Source organism: Equus caballus, chromosome 18 (assembly GCF_041296265.1).
Source record: "Equus caballus isolate H_3958 breed thoroughbred chromosome 18, TB-T2T, whole genome shotgun sequence".
NCBI classification, from domain to species: Eukaryota; Metazoa; Chordata; class Mammalia; order Perissodactyla; family Equidae; genus Equus; species Equus caballus.
The window spans coordinates 45,274,393-45,301,367 of NC_091701.1; positions in this window are offsets into that span (position 1 = coordinate 45,274,393).

The window sequence follows — 26,975 nt, forward strand, 5'->3', positions numbered from 1 at the left end:
TAAGTACCAAGGATATATCTTGTTAAAGTTATTGGATGTTGAATATGAAAAAAGAGAATAATTTAGAAATCAAGGTAAAAATAAATAAAAAGATAATAGAAGGACAAGCAAGTCTGGCTTTAGAATTTTCCATAAAAATATTCAGTGCTAGAAATGAGTGAACATCTACAAAACCCTCAAGAAAAGACAGGGTGATCAAATAATGCCATTTCCAGTCAAGACATGGTACAAGTATAAAGGTAAAAAATGATGTTTTAAATGTGCGAGAACTCTGAGATTATAGTTTTCTTGAGACTTTCATAAATAAATGACTATAAAATCCTTTTAAGTTAATGCAATTAAAGTAAAAGCAGTGGAAGTAAGCATTAAATACATTTAAATGTAGGAATAAGACTTTTAAAAATAGGGTTTACAGCTCCCAAACAGTGTGAAAATGTAAAATAATATCGATGGGGGAAGAGTCTAAAGGGTAGGGGTAGTATACCAATCTTCATCTTTAAAAGCTGATGGCCAAATGAGATCACTTTAAAAATGATAATACAAATTTAAATATAAACGGTGGCAAACATAATTCTTTTCCTTCAAAAAGCAACTTCTTGCATACTAATAGAATCTGAATTTGGGGCCGGCCCAGTGCTGTAGAGGTTAAGTTCGTGTGCTCTGCTTCAGCGACCTGGAGTTCACTGGTTCGGATCCCAGGCACGGACCTAGTACCACTTCTCAAGCCATGCTGTGACAGGCGTCCCACAAATAAAGTAGAGGAAGATGGGCATAGAGGTTAGCTCAGGGCCAATCTTCTTCACCAAAAAGGAGGAGGATTGGTGGCAGATGTTAGCTCAGGGCTAAATCTACCTCAAAAAAAAAAAAAAAGAATCTGAATTTGTTCAGTCATAATAAGAGATCCCTTTATCCTAGGGAGCATAGGGCTCTAATCTAGCCACAGGAAATAAATTGAGCTTAGTCTAAAACAGTTATGACACACTTCTCCCATTTGGTCATTAATTGCCTAGAAGAGCCATGAAGGCCAGTTCCAACCAATGAAATACAAGCAGAAATCTTTTGGGTGGAGCTTACAGGAAAATTTTTACTATACTGATTTTAAAATAAAGGACAATTCAGCTAGAATATACAATTGCCCCTTCCTCTTCCTCTTCTTTTTTGCTAGATTGGAAAAGTGGTGGCTGGAGCTTCAGCAACATCCTTGTGACTATGAAGCAGCAAGAACGAGGAAAAGAATGGGAAAAATTTCAGTGATGAGGCCTGACATTGTGAATTCACTCAACCACTATGAGAATCTTCTTGCCTACAGATGTTTTACCATATGAGACAAATAAACCTTGATTTGTTTATTGTTATATTCAGCCTAAGGCATTAAGCCGTAATAGTTAGGCATTTTCCACTGCAAAAGACGGTATTCAATAAATGGCCATATTTCAAATCCATATGAAAAATAAGTAAATATCTACTTCACATCATTCAGAAAAAGAATGCCAGATGAATTAAAAACATATGTAAAAAACAAAATTTAGAAATTATTAGAAGGAAGTGAAGAACGATTATATTACATCCTAGAATTTAAATTATTTGTGTACCTCTAGACCAAAAGACACTACAAGAAAATTGAAAGACAAGTCATAGACTTGGAAAGATTCTGTAACAGATACCAGATAAAGAATTGACATCAAAAGTCTATAAATAACTCCTGTAAACTATTGTATTATCCTTTATACTTACGGACAGTGTGTCTATATATATACATATGTACACTATCACACACATATATAGGTATATCATTTTTTTCAACTTGGACAAAGGAAAAAATAAAACGTGCTGAATAGATCTTGAGCTGTTTGCTACCTCTCAAGTTTAATTTTGAGAAAGGTGCTGTTTTACAAAAACACTAATCAGCTCCAATGAAGCAAGGAGTAAGGAGTAAAAACTCATTTCTAAAATTCAGTGAGATTATTTGCAAAAGAACAAAAAAGACTAAAGTAAGAGTCTTTCTGCAGATCGTTTAGTCCTATGTGGTTGTGTGTCTGTAGAAAGATGTCATGCTATAGCGAAGAAAACATAAGCTATAGAAGGAAAAGAACATGAATTCAGAGAAAGTTCTGCTCCTTATGAGCTGTGTAATCATGGACAAACAGCTTAACTTCTCTGAAATCTATCTGTAAAGTAGGGATAATGGTACCCAGCTTATGTGTTTGCTGTATTTCGTGAGTTAATTACACAGCACCCCTGGTACAGAATTTAAGAAAAATTCAGTTTGTTTTCTTCCTATAATACTTACTACTTGTATAATTGTTTTTTAGAATAATTTTTAATTTCTGATTTCCATGTGTTACTTTTATTCTTTAAATACGTTTTTGAATTTTACATCTTTTTGATTTGAGATTGGCAAGAATCTGTTTTGATAGTGGTTCTTTGAGGACTTTAGAAAGAAAGATCTATGATTAAAGCTTGCTTCTCTTTTCTCATAAAAGGTCATTGAAAATCACATGTTTAAAGCCATATCTATAAAAAACAAAATAACGTTTTTTCCAAAACCAGAATGCAAAAAATTAACCTGGGATCACCAGAGCTACAACTTCACGCCAGTCATATGATATGGTTGGCTAAAGTCAGATTATTAATTTTGAAATTCAGTAATGAAAATGCAGTTCAAGAACTGTTAAAACATTCAGGCAAGATCTCTCATTAGGCAGTCAGCTTATAGGAGTAACAGTGTCTTGACAGCATAGATTGTTTTCCATAAATGGAAAGCAATCTTGATTCCGTTTTATTATAAATCATATAATTTGTTAACATTTTAATTTCTTTGTATGGAAAATTTTCTTTTTCCTATACTTTTATTTTGAGTCATATTTGGATAAACTATTCTCTCAAATTACTTAGTCAACAATAACAAAATTTTAGGCAATCTGTTTATATTGAGCTTCTTCTACTCACATTTCAATTCATTTCATGATGAAAAGATAAATTTTCCTTTGATCTTTCCCTGGACTAGTAAATAATGACAACAAAAACGACAAAAGCAACAATACCTTACATAGTTCTTACTGGATTTCTCTGTCAATGGCCTTACAGACTACTAAAAATGAAGTTGGAATTACCAACAAGTTCTCTTTCTTTCTCACCTTCCCAGTTAAATGATAACAAATTTCCATCAGTTTGACACCTTTACCCCTCCTCAGTCTCCCAACAGCTCCTCCCTTAATCTGAGCCCTCATCAATTCTTTCCTAGGCAATGCCCAGCCCTAGGACTCTCTCTCTGTGGGGCACTTAAATTTCCAAAACATACATCCAATAATGTTACTCTCTAATTTTAAAATCTAACTTTAAGTTTAAGGTTAGTGCATTTACTTAGAATTTAGGCAATTTTTTCTTTACATAGATAACTTTAGAAGCAGAAGTTTCAGCTTTAAATAATGTTATTTATTCTAGATAAGTGTGAGGAATGTCGGGAGCAGAAAAAGACACCCTTTGGTGCTCTGGATGGAAATAGGATTTTTTTTTTATGTGAAGAGGAAACGAAAAAACAAAGATATATGTCTTTCAAATTGAATTGTTGATTTAAGCTCCTTAATGGTCAGGATCTTTAGAACAGGGAGGGTATCATTTTAGAATATGCGGTCACGTAAATTTATTTTTATGAGAGTAAAATTTTTGGAAATACACCATGTGGTATTTCTAAGAGCATTCTCTGAGTTGCAGGCAGAATAAAATGGATCAAAGAAATAGCTACATCTCCATAGAAATAGTTTGGTGGGCTTAAGTTACCACAATAAGCAACAAAAAATAAAGTCCTTTTGCAAGCAGAAGAGTCACTTGTCTTTTTCATTGATTATGTCACTGTATCACGCACAAAAATCTATGTCAACATGAGTGGCAAATCTCAGAAGGACAAAAATGTACAAATCAAGGCTATGAAAGCAGAAGATACACTTAGGAATTTGTCTATTGTAGTCATAATGAGAGGGCTTGTCTTTCAGGATGGGATTCACCATGCTCTGTATCCAAAGAAAGACAAAAGATCATTCTATTAATTTAACATATTTCTATCTCAGGGAATATGAATCAAATCTCTTTAAAGAAAGAGAAAAAAAATATGACTATGTATGGTAGCCCTACTAATTGGGCATCCTTTCCATAAGGTATTATTAGTTTCCTAGTGTATTAGTTTGTTGGGGCTGCTGTAACAAAGTAGCACAGAGTAGCTTAAACACTAGAAATGTATTATCTCACAATTCTGGAGACTAGAGGTCTAAAATGAAGATGTTGCAGGGCCATGCTCCCTCTGAAGACACTAGCGAAGAATCTGTCCCAGGCCCTTCCCCTAGCGTCTGTGTAATTCTGTGTCCAAATTTACCCTTTGTATAAAGACACCAGTCACATTGGTTTGGGGACCCAACCTACTCCAGTGTGACCCTATCTTAACTAATTACATCTGCAATGACCTTATTTCCAAGTAAGGTCACATTATGAGATACATATGTTTAACATATCAATTTGGAGGTGGCATAACTAAATGCTTAGCATTTCCTAATATTCAGTGTTCTCATTACCCATAAGCATTATGGATAGTGCTAGAAATCATTCTCCATCAGTTGTTTTTGAGAGATTTTGCTCTCTGCAAGACAACAGAAAGAAATGAAAACACGGTCATTTTGCTCACAGAACTTGCAATTTTGGAAGGAAAATACACTGTAGATATATGAAGAAATGTCTAATAATTCAAGACCATGAGAAATGTGGTCAAATGGTTATTACTAAGAACAAGGAGTAACGGAGTTCTAGAAAGATTTTACAAGGATAATCAAGCCATACACAAAAAGAAAGTTGTACACTGAGCAAAATTTTATGCACAAAAATGTGGTGGCAAATTGTGCACACAGAAAGACACACATACATACAAAATCAGGATTCTTAAAAGGTTAAAAGTGGGCACAAGGCTGAAGTCTTCAAAGACATCCTTAAACACTAAGCTAAAGAGTTTTGATTTTGTCACATAAGCAATGAGAAGATGTAGAGGCGTTTAATAGTAACATTCTAAAATGATATTTCAGGGAAAATTAATTAAGGCAGCATTGTAAATTACTGAAAGAAAGAGATCATGGAAATAACTTATTAAATCTCTTTAGAGGGTAAACCAAAGGATGGACACATTTTCCTTTTACATACGTGAAACTCCCCATCCTTCTCTGAAAGAATCCATTTTGCTAGTCCTCTTCCCTTTCTGACACTTCGTCAATTATGAAGCAATGGAAGCTTAGAAAAGCTGCAGAAGTGGACTTACTGCCGTACCTGATTATGGTGTGCTGGGTCATCACGAAACGGAATGACACAATAATTCAAAATCCCCAGCCTCAGAGAAGTGGAGATCACAATTTCCCAATTCCCCCAAACACCGGCAGTCACAAGATGGAAGTAAGTTCATATTTCTGAAATATTTTAAATATTATCAGAAGGTAATTATGAGCAGGTTCATACTGAAACTTGTTAAGTGGAGAAGGTCATTGTTATTCTGGACTGCAACTGCAAACAAAAAGTGGATGTTATGGAACAGAAGAAAAGAGTCCCCTTTTTGTGAGTCAGGAGAGACTGAAGCAGGAATATGCATTCAGTTTGGGGATCTCATTATCAGAAAAAGAGAGACATCCTGTAGGAAGTTCAGAAGAAATCAACAGGAATAATTAAGGAACCAGAGGTATTTACTCTAGAGGAAATATTAAGAGAATAAATAACGTACATGTGGTTGGCTAACTAAGGGGAACACGAGAATTGTCTACAAATGCCTAATGTGTGTAAACATTGAAAACTGAAAGTAAATATAAAGCCTAGCGCAAGAAGGTAAAATTAAAAATAAGGCAGCTAAATGAAAAAGAAAGTTCTGGCAGAATACAAGAGAAAGCAAGACAAATTCTGTACAGTTGGTCTAACTTTTCCCAGAATATTTAAAAACAAATGAGACAAATAATAATGTGTGTTCTCTGGGGTATAAGCACTCAGGAATAATGTTTTACCCAACAATATGTTACTTTATTTCTATTTTTAAAAAACTGAATTTTAATATTTGGTCACTCACAGAGTAAAGATATGGAAAAACTATTTTTTGACTTAAATGGAAAATAAAAGTGCAATTTAGCCTTCTAAAACATTCAAAGAGAGAATGCTGTTTCTGGAAGATAGGAGATTCCAGTTGCTATCCTCTTTTATCTGGAACAAATTCTACTTACCTGCAAATGGGAGAAATGAGCTGAATATTTGTATTGTTTCTCCTTTTTCATTACCACTCTTCCCTTAGGAGCAAAATGAAGGAAAAGGACTTTTTTATGAGGCTATACTGCTGACTCCTGCCGCACCCCCCAAGCTTCTCTTCTCACCTGGGACCACCTTGATAATCCCATCACCACCAAATCACACATCTATCCCTCCCTCTTTCATTTATTTATCCCAGAGTCTCTCATTTTAATCCATCTGACTTGAAGGCTCCTACTAGCACCTCTGGAGCACAGAGGAAGACCACCGAGGGGAAGCTTTCATCACCAGAAGCCTAATACCTCTGCTCATTATCCCCAGTGCCTAGCACAGTGCTGGTTCAGATCTCAGGAAACATTTGCAAATTAAATGAATTGTTGTGGTCCCTATCTTTTCTTCATAATGAGGAGGAAATGAGTCTTACCCTCTTTAATATCCTGCAAATGACAAAAGAGCTTCTAATTATTTTGTGATCATTGTTATGGATTTTTTGTTTGTTTTCTTTTTTTTTTTGGAGCTTGACTATTTCCTCTCTGATGGAGGCAGAATATTTCATTCAAAACAGTCATCATGAAAAAGCACTGTGCATGTTTCTGTTTTCATACAAAGATACAGATTGGACATTTACCCTAAAATCAGACCTCATTATGCACAAGATGGGATGAATGGAGTGTCCTGGAACCAGGGGTATACTCTAAGATTTAATTCGCTGCCTTGTTTCAAGTCAGAGTCTCAGTTTGCACATGTGTAAATAGAAGCCACTTCTGCTTGTCATCAGAGATGCTTCACTTTTCCAAAAGAAGTCTGGTTTAGGAAGGCAAATAGAACTACCTTCAGGAGACCAATGCAAACTGAAGTAACCACAAGATTTACTGTCCACTTTGTGTAGAAGGACACAGCCGTGGAAGACTGGTTCCCAACCCATCACCATTCAGAGTAGCTTCCACCCACTAGCTCCTTTTAATTTTAATGTAGTTCCTCCTATTACCCCAGTAGTCTGGCATGTTGTCATTTCAAAGTAACACCTTTATTTATGATAAAAAAGGACTTTATCTGAATATCATAAACTTTCCAAATAAAAACACCTTAAATTTTAGCTCATTGTACAAAACCAACTGACAAATTTTCTGCAGTTTTATACTTCAGCTGTTAAAAATTACGCTTATTCCCTGACCAACACTAACAAAAAATTCATTCTATTAAAAACTTAAGTATAAAAACACACAGTCTTATAACTTAAACTTTTAGTGCTATGTATGTTCCCTTCCATTTAAATTTTAAGAAAGCAACAGTGAGATGAGGCGGGTAGTAAATTGCTCACAGCCTATGTCCCATGAATTTGAAGGCATATGGTGTAACTCGGAGCTGGAGAGCGAATGTTCTCTTGCTCTAGCACAGTTCATGAAGTAAAGTGTAAAATAGGACACAAGTGACTTGGGTACAGTCATTTAGCATCTGCTGCAGTCATGTTAATTCAGGTTGGACATCATATGAAGGCAGAAACATAACATGATGCAGAAACACTTAAAAAACATAATTGCCGGTTTAATAGCTTGGCAAGAAATTAATGTTTGACCTTTGCAGGCAGGAAACAGGGTTTGTTTTACCAGTAAGAGTCTCCATTCTCCTGAAACCATGACAACATACAGTGAAATAAAGGTGCCTTTCATTCTAATAAAAACAGTGGTGATCACTATTCAATCATTTATTCATTCACTCATGCTTTAAATCTCAGCTCAAATTTGAACCCCTCCGTGAAGAGTGATTAACAGTTTTAAGAGTTATTTTAAAAGTATGTGTATTAGAAGTAGAGATAATAGCAAGGATGAATGAGTGCCCAGATCAAAAGTAGGGGCATTTAATACATAGGGTATTAGTTTCATGTGTAAGACAGTAGGTGGAATAAAAACAAATTATGTGATATGAGGCACCTTGATTAAGGACTTAAAGAATCTCATATGTTTTAGAAAACTCTTTATTTCCTATAATAGCATGAAGATAATTTTCTTACACATGGTTTTGCCTGGAAAGGAGGAAATAGACACTTCCTCAACTTTATGGTGTTTTGAGGCTACATCAAAATTTCAACTGACTTACTTTAAATGTAAAAATGTAGCCAAGGGAGAAGATCCAAGATGGCGGCGTGAGTAGTCTTCTTTGTCTCTCCGCCTTCGAATCTACAACTAATTGGACATTCATCGCTTAACAAAGGATATCCATATAGCATCTCAGGGTGCCTGAGAGACCCACGCTGCTATACATCAGAAGGTAGACGGACTTCCCTCTGGGAGGAGGTGGAGATAGGTGAAAACTCTCCGACCTGGACCCCTGAACAGCCTAGTACCTGCAAGCAGCTTTCTTCCAGTGGACACCCCCAGAACATCGCCACACACCAAGGGCAAGAGGGAGCGCACACCAGAGGAGCGACGGTGGAAACAGGTGACCAGAGCCCTACCTAAGCCCCCCACAATTACACCTAAGCCCAGAGGGAAGCTCCAGAGTTACACACCAGAGGCGGTGGGGAAAACCCCTACCCATCATTAGCAGAGAGGCCCCACCTAGCATCCACAATGCTGGGAGTCTCCCAGAGAGAATCCCAAACGGTGCGGTGGCCCGCCAGCTGCCGCCACCAGCTCCACTGACTGGGCTTTTGCCCGGGAGGGGCTCAGGACTACTGGAGATCTCCTGGGAGAGGACTGGGGCTGGGTGGAGCTCCAGCAGTCGGCTCCGTGGCCTGGGGGGGAAACTCCAGAGTTCCGTCCAGGCAGTAGGCAAAGTCTCTGCCTGCCGTTAGCAGAGAGGCCCCTCCCAGCATCCACAACACTGGGAGGGTCCTGAAGAGGAGAATCCCAGGCAGGGCAGCAGCTGGCCAGCTGCCACTGAACTCAAGGTCTCCGGCTATCCCCCAGACAGGGCGAGGCGCTCCCCGAGATCCTAGGGGAGAGGGCTGGGGCTGGGTGGAGTTCCAGCAACCCAGCTCCGTGGCCCAGGGGGAAACTCTACAGTCTCATAGCAGCTTCAGCGATAGCCTCTGCACAGCACTAGTAGACAGCACCCACCCAGCAACCACAAGGCTGGAAGACCCTGGGACAAAAGTAGCATAGCTAGGTGAGCTAACCACAGACTGCAGAAGATGCTCATAGCTCTGCTGTGACCCATAGTGGACAAGTGGGATTTTGTGGGCGCTGACAGTGACAGAGCTGCAAATATAAGTGATCCTTCCCCTGGCCGCTGGGAAAGCCCATAACACCGCTGCAGACCCTAAGGAGGGAGCACGTCTGAGGGAGCACACAGCTGAAGAGGGAACCCCCAGGATCACTGTGACTGTGAGGAGGGGCCCAGGCCTAGTTAGCAACAGCTGATAGTGCTCCTGGTTGGTGCAGTATAAACAGCTGTCCCCCCACCACACCAGTAGAAACAAGTGGAAGCAGTAACTAAACTCTATCTCTATGTGGAGGCACAAATCTACACCATCAAGCAATATGAAAAAATATATTAAATCTCCAGAACAGAAGGAAAATGACAAACACACAGAAAACAATCCCAAAGACAATGAAATATATAACCTAAATGATGATGACTTCAAAACAGCCATCATTAAAAAACTCAATGAGTTAAAAGAGAATTCAGATAGACAACTCAACGAGTTCAGGAGCTATGTCACAAAAGAGTTCTATACTATAAAGAAGAACCAAACAGAAATACTGGAAATGAAGAACACAATAGAGGAGATTAAGAAAAATCTAGATGCACTGAACAGTAGGGCTGATAATATTGGAGGAAAGAATCAGCAATTTGGAAGATAGGAATATAGAAATACTGCAGGCAGAGGAGGAGAGAGAACTAAGACTAAAAAGAAATGAAGAAACTCTCCGAGAATTATCTGATGCAATTAGGAGATGCAACCTAAGGATTATAGGTATACCAGAGGGAGAAGAGAGGGAGAAGGGGGCAGAAAGCCTATTCAAAGAAATAATGGCTGAGAACTTCCCAAATCTGGGGAGAGAGATGGAACTTCATGTGACAGAAGCCAATAGATCTCCAAACTTTATCAATGCAAGTAGACCAACCTCACGGCATATAGTAGTGAAGCTAGCAAAAGTCAACAACAAGGAGAGAATACTAAGGGCAGCCAGGCAGAAGAAATGCACCTACAAAGGAACCCCCATCAGGCTATCAGCAGATTTCTCAGCAGAAACTTTACAGGCTAGAAGAGAGTGGAATGATATATTCAAAAATCTGAAGGACAAAAACCTGCAGCTGAGAATTCTCTACCCAGTGAAAATATCCTTCAAATATGATGGAGAAATAAAAACTTTCCCAGATAAACAAAAATTAAGGGAGTTCATTGCCACAAAATCTCCTCTTCAAGAAATGCTCAGGAAAACCCTCATTCCTGAAAAATCAAAAAAAGGAAAGGGGCTACAAAACCAAGAGCAAAGGAGATAAGTAGAAAGACAACAACAGAGAGTAGCAGCTCTCCATCAGAACAGACTAAACCATGGGACGAGGAACAAAGGAAATTGAAGAGAACCTGAAAACAAGACATAAAATGGCAGCGGTAGGCTCCCACATTTCAATAATCACTCTAAATGTAAATGGATTGAGCTCTCCAATCAAAAGACACAGAGTGGCAGGATGGATCAAAGAACAAGACCCAACAATATGCTGCTTCCAGGAAACACACATCAGCCCCAAAGACAAACACAGACTCAGAGTGAAGGGATGGAAGACAATATTCCAAGCTAATAATGAACAAAAGAAAACAGGTGTCGCTATACTAATATCAGACAAAGTAGACTTCAAAGCAAAACAGATAAAGAAAGACAAAGAGGGACAGTATATAATGATAAAAGGGACTCTCCACCAAGAAGACATAACACTTATAAATATATACGCACCCGACACAGGAGCACCAAAATTCATAAAGCAACTCTTAACAGAACTAAAAGAAGACATCAACAACAATACAATAATAGTAGGGGACCTCAACACCCCATTAACACCAATGGATAGAACATCCAGACAGAAAATCAACAAGGAAATTATAGAATTAAATGAAAAATTAGACCAGATAGACTTAATAGATATATATAGAACACTTCATCCAAAAACAGCAGGCTACACATTCTTCTCAAGTGCACATGGAACATTCTCAAGGATTGACCATATTTTAGGAACCAAAGCAAGCATCAATAAATACAAGAGAGTTGAAATAATATCAAGCATCTTTTCTGATCATAATGCTATGAAACTAGAAATCAACTACAAGAATAAAGCAGAGAAATGTGCAAAAATGTGGAGACTAAACAACACGCTACTGAACAAACAATGGATTATTGAAGAAATTAAAGAAGAAATCAAATGTTATCTCGAGACAAACGAAAATGAGAACACATCATACCAAATCATTTGGGATGCAGCAAAAGCAGTCCTAAGAGGGAAATTCATTGCAATACAAGCTCACCTCACTAAACAAGAAAAAGCTCACATAAGCAACCTCAAACGACACCTAACAGAATTAGAAAAAGAAGAACAAACAAAGCCTAGATTCAGTAGAAGGAAGGAAATAATAAAAATCAGAGCAGAAATAAACGATATTGAAACAAAAAAGACAGTAGAAAGGATCAATGAAACAAAGAGTTGGTTCTTCGAAAAAATTAACAAAATTGACAAACCCTTAGCCAGACTTACCAAGAAAAGAAGAGAGAAATCTCAAATAAATAAAATTAGGAATGAGAGAGGAGAAATCACAACAGATATCAAAGAAATACAAGGGATCATAAGAGAATACTATGAAAAACTATATGCCAACAAATTGAACAACCTAGAAGAAATGGACAAATTCCTGGACTCTTACAACCTCCCCAAACTGAGCCAGGAAGAAATGGAGACTCTGACTAGGCCAATCACAAGTAAAGAAATAGAAACAGTAATCAAAAACCTCCCCAAAAATAAGAGTCCAGGACCAGACAGCTTCTCTGGAGAATTCTACCAAACATTCAAAGAAGATTTAATACCTATCCTTCTGAAACTATTCCAGAAAATTGAGGAAGATGGAGTACTCCCTAACACATTCTATGAAGCCAACATCACTCTGATCCCCAAACCTGACAAGGACAACACGAAGAAGGAGAACTACAGGCCGATATCACTGATGAACATAGATGCAAAAATCCTCAACAAAATTCTGGCAAACCGAATACAGCAATACATCAAAAAGATTATACACCATGATCAAGTGGGATTTATACCAGGGACACAGGGATGGTTCAACATCCGCAAGTCAATCAACGTGATACACTACATTAACAAAATGAGAAACAAAAACCACATGATCATCTCAATAGATGCAGAGAAAGCATTCGACAAGATCCAACACCCATTTATGATAAAGACCCTCAATAAAATGGGTATAGAAGGAAAGTACCTCAACATAATAAAGGTCATACATGACAAACCCACAGCCAACATCATACTCAATGGACAAAAACTGAACGCCATCCCTCTGAGGACAGGAACAAGACAAGGGTGCCCACTTTCACCACTCCTATTCAACATAGTACTGGAGGTGTTGGCCAGAGCAATTTGGCAGGAAAAAGAATTAAAAGGAATCCAAATAGGCAATGAAGAAGTAAAACTCTTGTTGTTTGCAGACGACATGATCTTATATATAGAAAACCCCAAAGAATCCATAGGAAAACTATTAGAAACAATCAACAGCTACAGCAAAGTTTCAGGGTATAAAATCAACATACATAAATCAGTAGCATTTCTATACACTAACAATGAACCAACAGAAAAAGAACTCAAGAACTCAATCCCATTCACAATCGCAATGAAAAGAATAAAATACCTTGGGATAAATTTAACCAAGGAAGTGAAATATTTATACAATGAAAACTACAAGACTTTCTTGAAAGAAATTGACGACAACATAAAGAGATGGAAAGACATTCCATGCACATGGATTGGAAGAATAAACATAGTTAAAATGTCCATACTACCTAAAGCAATCTACAGATTCAATGCTATCCCAATCAGAATCCCAAGGACATTCTTTACAGAAATTGAACAAAGAATCCTAAAATTCATATGGGGCGGCAAAAGACCGAGAATTGCTAAAGGAATCCTGAGCAAGAAAAACAAAGCCAGAGGCATCACAATCTCCAATTTCAAAACATACTACAAAGCTACAGTGATCAAAACAGCATGGTACTGGTACAAAAACAGGTGCACAGATCAATGGAAAGAATTGAAAGCCCACAGATAAAATCACACATCTATGGACAGCTAATCTTTGACAAAGGAGCTGAGGGCCTACAATGGAGAAAAGAAAGTCTTTTCAACAAATGGTGCTGAGAAAACTGGACAGCCACATGTAAAAGAATGAAAATTGACCATTCTTTGTCACCATTCACCAAAATAAACTCAAAATGGATCAAAGACCTAAAGATTAGGCCTGAAACAATAAGTCTTCTAGAAGAGAATATAGGCAGTACATTCTTTGACATCAGTTTCAAAAGAATCTTTTTGGACACTATAACTCCTCAGATGAGGGAAACAATAAAAAGAATAAACAAATGGGACTTCCTCAGACTAAAGAGTTTCTTCAAGGCAAGGGAAAAGAGGATATTGAAACCAAAAAACAGCCCACTAATTGGGAAAAAAATATTTACAAGCTACTTATCCGACAAAGGATTAATCTCCATAATATACAAAGAACTCACACAGCTTAACAACAAAAAAACAAACAACCCGATCAAAAAATGGGCAGAGGACGTGAACAGACATTTCTCCAAAGAAGATATACGGATGGCCAATAGACACATGAAAAGATGTTCATCATCACTAATCATCAGGGAAATGCAAATCAAAACTACACTAAGATATCACCTTACACCTGTTAGATTAGCAAAAGTATCCAAAACCAAGAGTGACAAATGTTGGAGAGACTGTGGAGAAAAAGGAACCCTCATACACTGTTGGTGGGAATGCAAACTAGTGCAGCCACTATGGAAAACAGTATGGAGATTTCTCAAAAAGTTAAAAATAGAAATACCCTATGACCCAGCCATCCCACTACTGGGTATCTATGCTAAGAACCTGAAATCAGCAATCCCAAGAGTCCCATGCACCCCTATGTTCATCGCAGCATTATTTACAATAGCCAAGACGTGGAACCAACCCAAATGCCCAGAAACTGATGACTGGATAAAGAAGATATGGTATATATACACAATGGAATACTACTCAGCCATAAAAAAGGACCAAATTGTTCCATTCACATCAACATGGATGGACCTTGAGGGTATTATGTTAAGCGAAATAAGCCAGACAGAGAAAGACGAACTCTATATGACTCCACTTATAGGTGGAAGTTAACATATAGACAAGGAGAACGGATCGGTGGTTACCAGGGAAAAGGGGGGGTGGGGGAGGGCACAAAGGGTGAAGTGATGTACCCACAACATTACTAACAATAATGTACAACTGAAATCTCACAAGGTTGTAATCTATCATAATCTTAATAAAAAAAAAAAAAATGTAGCCAAAAGAATATCAGTCAATACGCTATGTTCACTAGCATCAGGGTTCAGTCAAAAGTCAAAAGTTTCATAGCATAGGTTTAAAGAACAATTGCTCAATGTGTGAAATGGGCACTTTCCATCGTTTATATACAAAGCTTAGCAATAGGAAGATAGCATGATCTAGGGAGAAAGAGGCACAGAACTGGGAGTCAGGAACTGTGGCTTCTCCTCATGGCTATTAATTAATTGCAGATAAGTCAATCACTATGAGCTTCAGTTTTTCCATCTGTAAACTTAGTGAGTTGGACCAGACGGTCTCTAAGATCCCTTTCATGTCTACAGTCTATTTTAAATTTGTGGCCTATTATCGTTAACAAAAAAAATTTTAAATATGGGCTTTCAGTTCTAAATAAAGTTGATATTACTTAATAAGCTTTAGTTTCACCTGAGCTATACGCACTGCTAATGAATCTCCATTAGCATTAATACTATTTCCCAGATGGCTTATTGAGAAGCAGCTTAAGGATAGAAAATAGAATGTTTCTCAGAATAGTGCTTCTGAGTATTTTTGGAAATAAGACTCATAACTTTAGTCTCGTTTATTTATTTATTTATTTATTTATTTTAAAAAGTATTTTATTGAGGGGCTGGCCCCGTGGCCGAGTGGTTAAGTTCACGCGCTCCACTGCAGGCGGCCCAGTGTTTCGTTAGTTCGAATCCTGGGCGCGGGCATGGCACTGCTCATCAGACCACGTTGAGGCGGCGTCCCACATGCCACAGCTAGAAGAACCCACAACGAAGAATACACAACTATGTACTGGGGGGCTTTGGGGAGAAAAAAGGAAAAAATAAAATCTTTAAAAAAAAAAGTATTTTATTGAGTGCCTACTATGTTGGTTATTGGAAAATAAGGCAAGTACAAAAATGTTTTGCAAACATGTTTGATGTTGCTAGTATTCTCATGTCTTATAAAACTTTTCTGAATTCTTTTTTCCATAATATTTCCAAAGCCCGTGTTTTTCCTGAACCCAAAATATAGTACTTAGTAAAATTTTCAAATTGCAATATGAAGAAAGAATTAAAAAAAAAACACACACACAACACTGAAAGCCTTCAATAAACGAAAAATAAGAAAATACACAACAGAACACATGTACCCATTGTTTTGAAACCAAATAATTACTCAGAAGCTATTTCTATAAAATGTTGGTATTTCTTAAAGAAAAACTGGAATTGTCCAGCTAAACATTGTTATATAAGGCAACAGGTAAAATGTCGTTTATCATTTAACTTTTTTTGATACATTCTAATAGGTAATATACAAGCATAAATGAAATTAGCATAATGAGTTTAAATAAATTCTAGTTGTAAAAAAATAAAAAACATAATAAAGGTATATTAAAATGAAATAACTTTACATAGTACATAAATTTCTAAAAAATTCTTTATATTTGTAACACTCTAGAAAACACCCCAAATAAATTTCCAACCTTATTTCCTTCCCCAAGCCTACAGCCCCTACTCCAGTCAAATGTACACCACCCATTTTCTTTCCTCTCAACCCGGCTCAATAGCCCCTCTCCACCTCAACTGGTTTCTCAAGCCATTCCCCCCTGCAAAAAGTACAATATTGTTCTGAAGCACATTAGTTAGTGCTCATGACAAGCAGGTAGTAAACACTTTGGTAGATTGTTTACTGTTCTTAATGTTATTGTTCGTAATTTTTCAGGTCATGTCCCTGTGAGAAAGTCATACATTCCTGAACATTACCTTGTAGGGCCTTCCTGGGGAGAAATTATATCCTTGAAAAAACACCCCACACATTGCTTCACACACACTAAGTACTCAGGAATGGTTGTTCGAGTAACATATAAGCTATTGGAGAAAATGAGACATTAGGATGTGCATAGATATAACCATCTTCCACGGGAAGGAAATTAGAGGCTCACAGTTATTTAGAAGACCTTAATCTCTGAAAAAAAGTAAGATTTTTTGAAAATCAGTGATTCTTCTCAAAGATACCAACTAGATTGAAATCTCCCTTGAGAACCAAGTGTTTCTCATTTACCTTTGTCCCCTCTACAATGCACAGAATGATCAGAATGAATAAATGTTTCCTGAATTGAAAGAGTGAAATAATTTGTGATAAAATATTACGAATGTACTGATCAAAGTTATAGAGAGTGGAATCAGTTCATGTTTGGAATTTTAATCATGAATATAATAAAGCAACTGGGTCATTTTGTAGCAAAAAGACAAGTAAGTAGCAAATCTTGAATACCTACTGTCAGTTAAGTAAGACTACCACTAATAACTATTAATAATCTCAGTAAAGGTAATAGCTGACCTATAATAACTTGTAAATGCCAGAAACTGTTTTAAGCTCCTTATATATATTTACTCATTTCATTTCCCCCAACAACCCAATGAAAAAAGTACTGTTATCTCTATCTTACAAATCAAGAAACTGAGAGTTAGTGAGCTTAAGAAATTTGCCCTCAATTGCTTACTGTGTGCCAGGAACAAGACTAGGCACTCTGTATGCATTATTATGTCCAATTCTCATAATTACCCATTGAGGTAGGAACCATTTCACTTAAGCGAAGGCAGAGATTTTGCAAGGTTAAGTCATTTGCCAAAGATCACGAACTAGTAAGTGACAAAGCCAAAATCTGAATAAGATCTGTTTGATTTCAGAGAACGAGCTCTCAATTACTACCCCATTCTGAATAACCATGCATATATACACATGCAGCAACACAAGGACATGTCCACACATATACAAATGAACGTGTATAGCACGCTAATTTGTGAGTTACACAAAGCTTGGAGTGATACAAAATATGTTAATGATAGGGTTTGGATTCAAAAAGTTCTCCACAGACAGGAAAGGACATAGACTTTTATAAGAAAAGGTTGAATAGGAATAAATGTCACGCCCTATGCTTGAGTCCAGTGAACCATCAGCACAAATAAAACATAAAGAGATGTAACTGCTTAGGATAACATGTACGAAAATAAAAAGGATTTGGAGGATCTATACTTAATTTTAAGAAGAGTCAATACTGTACAGTGGCCACCAAATGTGAAATTGATCTGAAATTGCTTCAGTATAAATTATGGACCTCTACTCTATACTGATCAGACCACCTGAAATACCACAATCAGTGATGAAGGTCCCGGGAATTTTTAACCTGTAGAACTGGAGATGTGATAGTTGTCTCTAAGTATCAGTAGGACTGTACCAGGGAAGAAGAACGTGATCAGCTTAATATGGACCTAAATGGAAGACCAAGGTATAGTAATCGCAAGAAGACAGATTTTAGGTCCAATTTAACAGCTAAAGACATTCAAACATGGAAGTAGCTCTCTTGATGAGGACACCATCATTCAAGAAGTGGCTGGAGTACAGTATGTTGGAGATATTTTCCAGTGGTTTCAAACATCTGTCCATAGGTCATATTTAATGTCTCTTCCAAATCTCGCTTTCTATGATTCCATCGAGTCTCGTGTAAGTAAAAGAAAAACAAAACAAATCTAAAAGTTTGAGTAAAATTTGAGCTAACCGTTGAAATAAGGTGGCAAGTTATGTAATGTCAACCTTCAATTCCTCCCACCAATTGTGGACTAGCTTGACCCGTATGTACATTTCAGAAAGTAAAAAAGCGAGGACCCTGGCTGTTTGTTTTGTTTTCCAATAATTAAGTCCCCCTTATTTTCTCACTGTAATATACTGGAAACAAACTTTTTTAAATGATTCCTATTTGAACACATTCCATCTGTGCTTTTCTCTTATATACATACATAGACTTTCCCTGGCCCTAAACATGAAATATGACATTATTTTATTCCCAAAAATTAGTATATCTATTAAATTCCATTTTAAAAGAACTTCAAGGATTCAGCGCAGGGAGAAACTCACATCTTCTTTTTCTTCCTTATAAGGAGTACAGAGTGAAAAACAGAAAGAAAATGTATATCGTTGCTTTAGTTACAGAACATTTCCTGTCAAAAGGTCTCTCCCCGGCTCCCCACCCGACTGTTGTTTCCAGCATTCTCTGTCTCTCCATTATCCTTTGCTTGCTAAAGTAGCTTAGTCTATAATAAAGGCAACCGAGTGTCGGCTTGAGACTGCCACGAAAACTCACATCCATATAAAGCATTTTTCCACTTTTGTTAAGCTTCTTATCACACACACACAAAAGAAAGAACTCTCTCTCCTTCTCTCTCTAAGCCTCTCTCTCCCTCTGCCCTTTTTAAACGATCGTTCTAATTTTATTGAGACTCTTTTGCTAGGGTACCACACTACAGTTCACTCACTATAGGAAAGTGAACCCCAAAGAGCCAGCTTGCAACTATGACAAACCATTTCCGCTTCTTATGTTAACATTTCATCTCAGAGGACTCTTTTCTCTCTCCGGCAGTTGCAAGGCACCTCTTTGTCTCTATTGCGCTTACTGTGTGAAGGTGCGTCATTGACTATAGTGAAGTGAACTCGAAATTGCCAACTTGAAGCTGGCACACGTTTTTTAAAAATTTTGTTGAAGTTGACGCCCCCATGGGACTTGCGCTGCCCTAAGCAGCAGTTTATACTTTCATGACATTTCCCTTCTGAGACAGCCTTAGGTAGAGCCAACATGCCAACTTCTCTATTTGGGGGTTGGGAGAGTTGGTGATTTGATGGAACTCATTTGATCACACCCGAACCCCCCTCCTGTGTCCATCACAGGTGTCCTTTCTCATTGTTCTCTCTTCTCTCTTCTGAACTCACTTGGTTCTTTAAAGTAGAACAAGTTCTAAAATGCTAACCGTGGTGGCCCTCTCAACAGGAGGATTTCCCAGCGAGAGAAAATGCAAGGCATTAAGGCAGTCCACTTACCAAAGCTAGAAACAAAATTCTCTTCTCTAAGTCCATTTCTACATCCCTTGCTAGGACAGACTTCATCAGGAAAATTATGCAAAGAAGCAGCTTCTGTTTCTTTCCAAGGGGATGCTAGACGTGCTGAATATCATTCAGACGAGTGGTTCTCTAAATATGATCTGAAGACCAGCAGCATCAGCATCACCTGGGAATGTGTTAGAAATGCAAATTCTTGGACCCGACCTCAGGCCTACAGAATCACAAGCTCTGAGGGCAGAGACCATTAATCTGTTTGAACAAGTCCTCCTGGTGATTCTGATACACAGTAAAGTTCGAACTAACTAAACTAACAGCTCAAGTACTATTGCATTTGATGAAAATCTGTAATTGGCATAGAATCAAGTAAGTGCACAATGATAACAGGAAGTTAGGAAGAAATACGATAATGGAGTAATAATTCACGATGCAGTAAATCAGATTTTAGCATATTAAGCTCATCAAAACAGGACCACTTCAAAACTGATACTTTACTTGAAAAGTATCCTTAAGAATGTGACTAAAATAACACCCAAATCAAGATCAGTAGCTCTACACTAGTATCTGCTAAAATAAATCTGAGCATCGGTTATTGCCACAACAAATACATCTTAAGCACTTGCTTTCTGTGTTACACTGTGCTAGGATCTGGGAAGAGAGACAAAGATTCCAGCCTCACATCTATGAGGGAACTAGGACATTTGCATGCAATGCTAAGATACTAGGGAGAAAATAATTTCATAAAGCAAAGATAAAATGCTCTGGAAGTTCAGAAGAGGATGAAGAACTTTTACCTAGTGAATCAAGAAAAGCTTTATGAAAAACATACCAATTCAAAAATATAAAGACCAATAAGTGAATGGAAAATATACTAACCTCATTAAACATGGTAAGCAAAAATCTACAGGATACGACTTTTACCTGTTAAAGGTACAGTCCTTTTTAAAATAAGGCTGCAGTGAGTCAGAAACTTTAACCACTGGACTAAGAGGGCAAATTGGTATATTTCTGGGAAGAAGTTTATGCATCAAAAGCCCTAAAGGTGCTTATAATATTTGACCCAGTAATTCCATTTTAAGAATTTAACCAGAAGGAATAGCCAGAAATTTGTGCAAGGTTTTAAATACAGGAATAATCACTGTTAGATGAAAAAAAGGCAAGTCACAAAACTGTACCTTATTTACTCCTGATCTTATCTTTTCATATGTGTTTCGATATATGCAGTAAAAAGTACTGAAGAGAAATGAGTAGATATTTTGTCCATGGTTCACTACTGGGCTATTGGTTATTTTTTCTTTCATTTCTGTAGTTTTTATATTTTATAATACATTCAGAATAAAATCTATCCCTTATCGTGGCCGCCTTCTGTGATTTCATTTCATATTTCTCTCCCCTTCACTCTGTGATCACAAGTTACCCTGGCCTTTTTTGGTTTTGTCAGATATATCAAGTGGAGTTTGGTCTTGGAGCCTTTGTGTCAGCTCTTCCCTCTGCCTGGAGCGCTCTGTCCCCAGATCATTGTGTGACTGACTCCTTCATATCATTCTGCTCAATATACCACATCCTCAGAGACCACCCAAACTGAAGCCAGCTCCCTGCCCCACACTTTCTTCCTCTCCTTTTCTTTACATCACTCATCACTATTTGAAATTACCTTGTGCATGTGTTTGTTTACTTATATCTATCTCCTTTCTCTAAGATGCATTGTTCCTGGGAGCTCACTTATCTTGACTATCACTGTATCTAAGAACCAAGACCAGTGCCAGACATAATGCAGAACCTCATTGTACTAGAATTTGTTTAAAAACAGAAAACATGGGCTACTAGCTACGTCCTAGGAATCAAAATCCTCCTGTATCTAGAATCTTCCTTCATCCTCAATCAATTTTAATTCTCTGCATCCTAGTTTCTTGCCCAGTCTGAGTTGTCAGAAATCCAAATGTCCATAGAAAAAATTAAGCAGCCGAATGATATTAGTATGCGTACACTGATACATATCGTTGTAGAGTTAGGATTATAGAAAAGAAAACCACTAGCACAAAGTGCACGAAATGAGAATGACTTCTTAGAAGAGGTGTACCTTCAGGTTGTAAAGGAAGGGATGGGATACGGCTTCACTGAGGGATGGTAGAAGGATATTCACATGCAGGGACAGCATGAGCTGGTGTTAAGCAAGCCACATTTGATTCACCCCAGAAAGACTATTCATAGTATTCCCGTGAGTAAGACATTGTACACGTATTTTTATTTAATATATTGTATAGCATGCACACAAGTAAAACCACGATCTCGGGAACTTCAATGTTGTATGATAAAGAATTTGTGTGGTCTTCATCTGCTCGTACCTGAGAGAGAGCTTCTACATCTGTAGCATCTCCTAAGTCATAGGAGGTCTTTGTTATTCACGGTTGGCCTCTCAAACTACACCTGAGTTTATGCTAATGAAACGACTCACAGTGGACCCCTAGAGAGTTTCAGGATGGGAGCTGGCCTTCCCAGAAAGACCAGCCAGGTGATTAGAGAGATGGGACTTTGAGCCACATGATATCAACCCGATCTCAGGGAGGGGAGAGGGCCTGGAGATTGAGTTCAACAACATGGCCAATATTCAGTCAATCATTCCTACCTAATAAAATTCCCGTAAAAACTCTGGACACTAAAGCTCAGACAAGCGTCCTGCTTAGTGATACACATAGCTTGACTGGGAGGTTGATGGGTACTGAGAATACAGAGTTTTCACATTTGGGACTCAATCCGAAATCACCCTATGTGTCTCTTCTGTATCATGTGTTTGTTCCTGATCTGTATCCTCTTACAATAAAAATGTAATAATAAGAATAGCGCTTTCCTGGTTTCTGGGAGTTGTTCTACTAAATCATTGAACCTGAGGGGTAGAGGGAATCCCTGAATTTGCAGCCAGTTGGTCAGAGGCACAGTTAACCTAGGCACCCCAGAGCTTGTGGCTGGCATCTAAAGTGAGGTGAGTCTTGTGGAAAACAATGCCCTCAGCCTGTGAAGTCTGTGCTAACTCCAGGTAGTTTGTGTGAGAATTGTATTGCATTCAATATAGAAAAACTTGATTCTCCATGAACTTAAAGCGATTTTTCTTACCACATATGCCTATAAGATTTTTATTTAATAATACTCCCATTTCCCAGATGTTAACCAGTCAACACTTATACAACACAGAGTTCCATCACTAACAGCAGAGCATTATATCCATAAATTCAAGTTTAACCAAAGCACATTTAACTTAGTCTTTCCTCATTCAGAAGCAGATAAAATAAGTATAACATACTTCTGGGATCTTCCAAGTGAAATTCAACAATAGAAGTTCTAACTTTACAGAGGTTCTACATGTCCTGGGGTCTTATTTTACAAAAGCAGAAGTTCTCCCTGAAAAGTAATTTCATCTCAGTTGTTGTAGAAGCTGAAGAATAATATCACCTACCTGATTCCTATTTGTGCTGAACTATAGACAAGATGAGAGAAAATCTGAAGCTATATGCAGTATACCATTATTGCTTTTTATATTTTCAATGCAAAAACTTAAGAAATATTTGTGTTTCTTTTGTACTCAAGCAATAAATGTAAGATGAAATAGTTTGGACTACAGATATGAAGAAAAGAAGAAAAGCTTAAAAAGACATCAATTGACTATGAAACTGTTTTTTATTCTTCATTTTGCTTATTTCCGGGAACTAACTGTAAATATTTCCTTGATATGGTAACATTCAAGAATTGGTCTGAATCTTCTGAAGAGGGAAAGTTTTCATCTTCATATCAAAAAGTTCCTGCTTTTCTTGAAAATGCCACAATTGCACCTTTCAAAAACTCAATTTATTTTTACTTTTGCTTTGTAAAATACCAAAGTTGAGAAATATCTATCTCAACACATAATTATGAGTTAAACTACAGCACGACAGAGATGGTAGACATGCATATTAATATCAAAGCTGAAGTTTTTGATCCTTAGAAGAACCCCTAAGGGAAATGGATCAAGTAATATAATAGCCATTTTGCATTTAATGATATGAAGTGTTTATTTTGAATAGAGTGAAAATAGGTAGGGAATGAGCAAAGCTTCAAAACATCCTAAATCCTCTATAAACTACAATAGCGTTTAGCTATGGGGATGCCAAAGAAAACAAACAACTGGAATTGAGCAGGGGCCCTCTGAAATAGATAACACTATTCTCATTAACAGCCAAGGTGCAAGGCTGGTTCTGTGTTATAGAAGGAGTACAGAACTAAGACTTCTCCAGCAGTTTCAGTGGCCAGACAAGAATTACTGCTTCCTTCACTTAAAGGCTTCCGTGAGTCTCCAGAAATGCAAACCATGCCCACTGACCCCACAATCTCAATCATTATGTCAAAGACCTTGTCCTATCTATATTTCATAACAGTAATAATTAAAACAATTGATATTTATTAAGTGCCAAAACTGTATGATAAGCATATTTATACCTTATTTCACTTAATCTTAATAAAAGCTCTATTAGGCAAGTAGCATTAGTCCTATTTCCAACCAAGGTAATTGATAAAAAAGACGAAGTTACTTGCTCAAGATTGCTTAGTGTCGATGGCTTAGCAGCTAATAAGTAGTAGAGCAAGGATTTGAACCTAGCTCTGTGTGTTCCAAAGACCAAAATCTTATCTACTATAACCACTGAAAAGAGCGGCCCTGTGGAGGAAAAATAGTGGAAAACAGACCTTCAGCAATCTGTATCTTGAAGGTGTTCTGTTAAGCTTTTGGGTCCTCAGCTAAGTCTAATTAAACAATCAGGTGTTGCTTTGGAGTCTTTAACATCGGTCCATGTGTTTATTTGGAATATAAGGTACTCTTAGGTAAAGGTAATTTAAACTATACCCAGTCCCTTACTTTTATATATAATGAGTACCTGAAAAAATGTGAAATACATAGTATATGAACATCAAATGACTTATACAGTATAACAAAATTGAAATATACACAAATAGTAAAGGCATACACTTTTAGAAGCAGTCTTTGATGCTGTGTTTCCAACATTTCATACATACTCTATAATTATGCAAGTTTTCTTAAAAAACTCACAGTCAACCAGGTTAAGTCCAACGTGCTTCCAAACGAGGCTTAAGATTCATTCTTTTTAGCACTTAATTTCCATCTTTCTCATGACTGTTTTTTAAGTTTAATAGTTTATACTTCATATATTTAGTATAAGCATATTCATTTTCTATTTTATATTCACTTTTATACATTACTGGCAAAATTCACTAAAACTGTCCTCAGTTGCCCAAACATTTGCTCAAAGTGACAAGTCTCCAAAAAAAGAATAATTGGCTGGCAAACAACACCATCAAGAAATCTGGTGACTAAAACGTGATTTTGAGAAGTCAATGTGGATTATACACAATCATGGACTGTGCAAATGTACAGAGGTCAAGGGGAGAATTATAGCAGATTGGTTTTTAGAGTGAAATCTAGAGACAACCAGACCAGAATTTGAATCCCAGTTCTGGATGTGCTCAGTATTTTATGGCTTTCTCCACCATCAAATGGGGATGCTATTAATATCTGTCTTAATCAGTTCAGGCTGCTATAACAAATAACCACAGGCTGGGAAGTTTAAACAAACATTTATTTCTCATCATTCTGAAGGTTAAAAGTCCACGTTCAAGATGCCAGCATGATCAGATTCTGATGAGGGCCCTCTTCCAAGTTGCCGACTGTCCACATTTTCTTGGCTCCTTATACGGTAGTAAGAGGGCAAGCCAGCTTCACATGAAGGGGCTAGCATCATTCATGAGGTCTCCACCCTCATGACCTAATTGCCCCCCAAAGTTCCACCTCCAAACACCTCACATTAGGGATTAGATTTCAGCATATGAATTTTGGGGGACACAAACATTCAGTCCCTAACAGCACTTACGTCATATGTTTATCTTAAGGATCAAATGACATGGTGCAGGTAAGATACAATTTCTGATATACAGTAAGGACTCAATAAATATTAGCTACTATCATTGTTATAGTTTTATTTAAGTATTGTACCTTACCATACAGGAACTCAACATCATCTATAGCACTAAGATTGACTCCATACTACCCCTTGGCGTTTAGGTCAAGCACGTACCAATAATTGATTTGAGCCCAGATCACATAGCTAGATAGAGGCACTGGGTACTTTGGCCTGACAGCACCATTCCTCCACCCTAATGTGCAGAATAATCAGAAGTTGCCCAGTTTAAGAAAGAAAAATCTTTTGTGATTTTCAGTAAAATATCACTCAGTTCTCTCTTCAAAACAAAAAATTCTTCCTAAGTTACATACACCTAGTGCAAATTGATTTATTTGGCTCACATCAAAGATAAATCAATGCCTAGTTTAGAAAAGAGCTTAGGTCTCCTGAATCAGTTATTATTTTCTATTAATTTTAATTATGAGATATGGGGCAAAATTTAATTTATAAATAACACTGAATGAAGCAGACTTTGTCATTGCACAGATTCTTACTAATAACCAAAGTGAACACTTTGTAAAGAAGCATGTGCTTTTTCCTAGCCACTTGGACACCATTTGGCATGGCCAAGAGCAAGATATTGAATGGTACCAGAGGAATCTAGATAAATAAATGCAAAACTGTATGCTAGAAAAAGCGGGGGGGGAATCATATCCCAACTTGTAAACTTACAGCAGTAGGTCCCTGTAAATGTTAATAAATGTAATTTTTCCCCCTAAGGAGAAGAGAATTATGCTCATTATTAACCACAATTTTATATTGGAATGAAATAATTTGATGAGGGGTAGGCATGATGTATAGAATCTAGTTGTGTGTTCTTGCTAAGGAAAGCAACATGCCTGGAGATGAGAGGAAACAGTAGTTTTTTTGTTTCCTTTTCTTTTTTGAAGATTGGCCCTGAGCTTAACATCTGTCACCAGTCTTCTTCTTTTTTTTTTTTTCTCCCCAAAGCCCCCCAGTACATACTTGTATATTCTAGTTGTAGGTCCTTCTAGTTCTGCTATGCGGGATGCCGGCTCAGCCAGGCTTGATGAGCCATGCTAGGTCCGCACTCAGGATCTGAACCGGCGAAACCCTGGGCTGCCAAAGCAGAGCGTGCAAACTTAACCACTAGGCCATGGGGCCGGCCCCAGAGGAATCAGTAGTTTTGATCAAAACTTTTAAGTTTGTTAATGTAATCCCAAAGCTAAATCAGCTTTGGGAACCAACTGGACCAGAACTGGATAGCTCTAGGTGGTAAGTTACTGAGAATCACCGTGACAGAGCTCTTAGATCCAAAGACTTTTG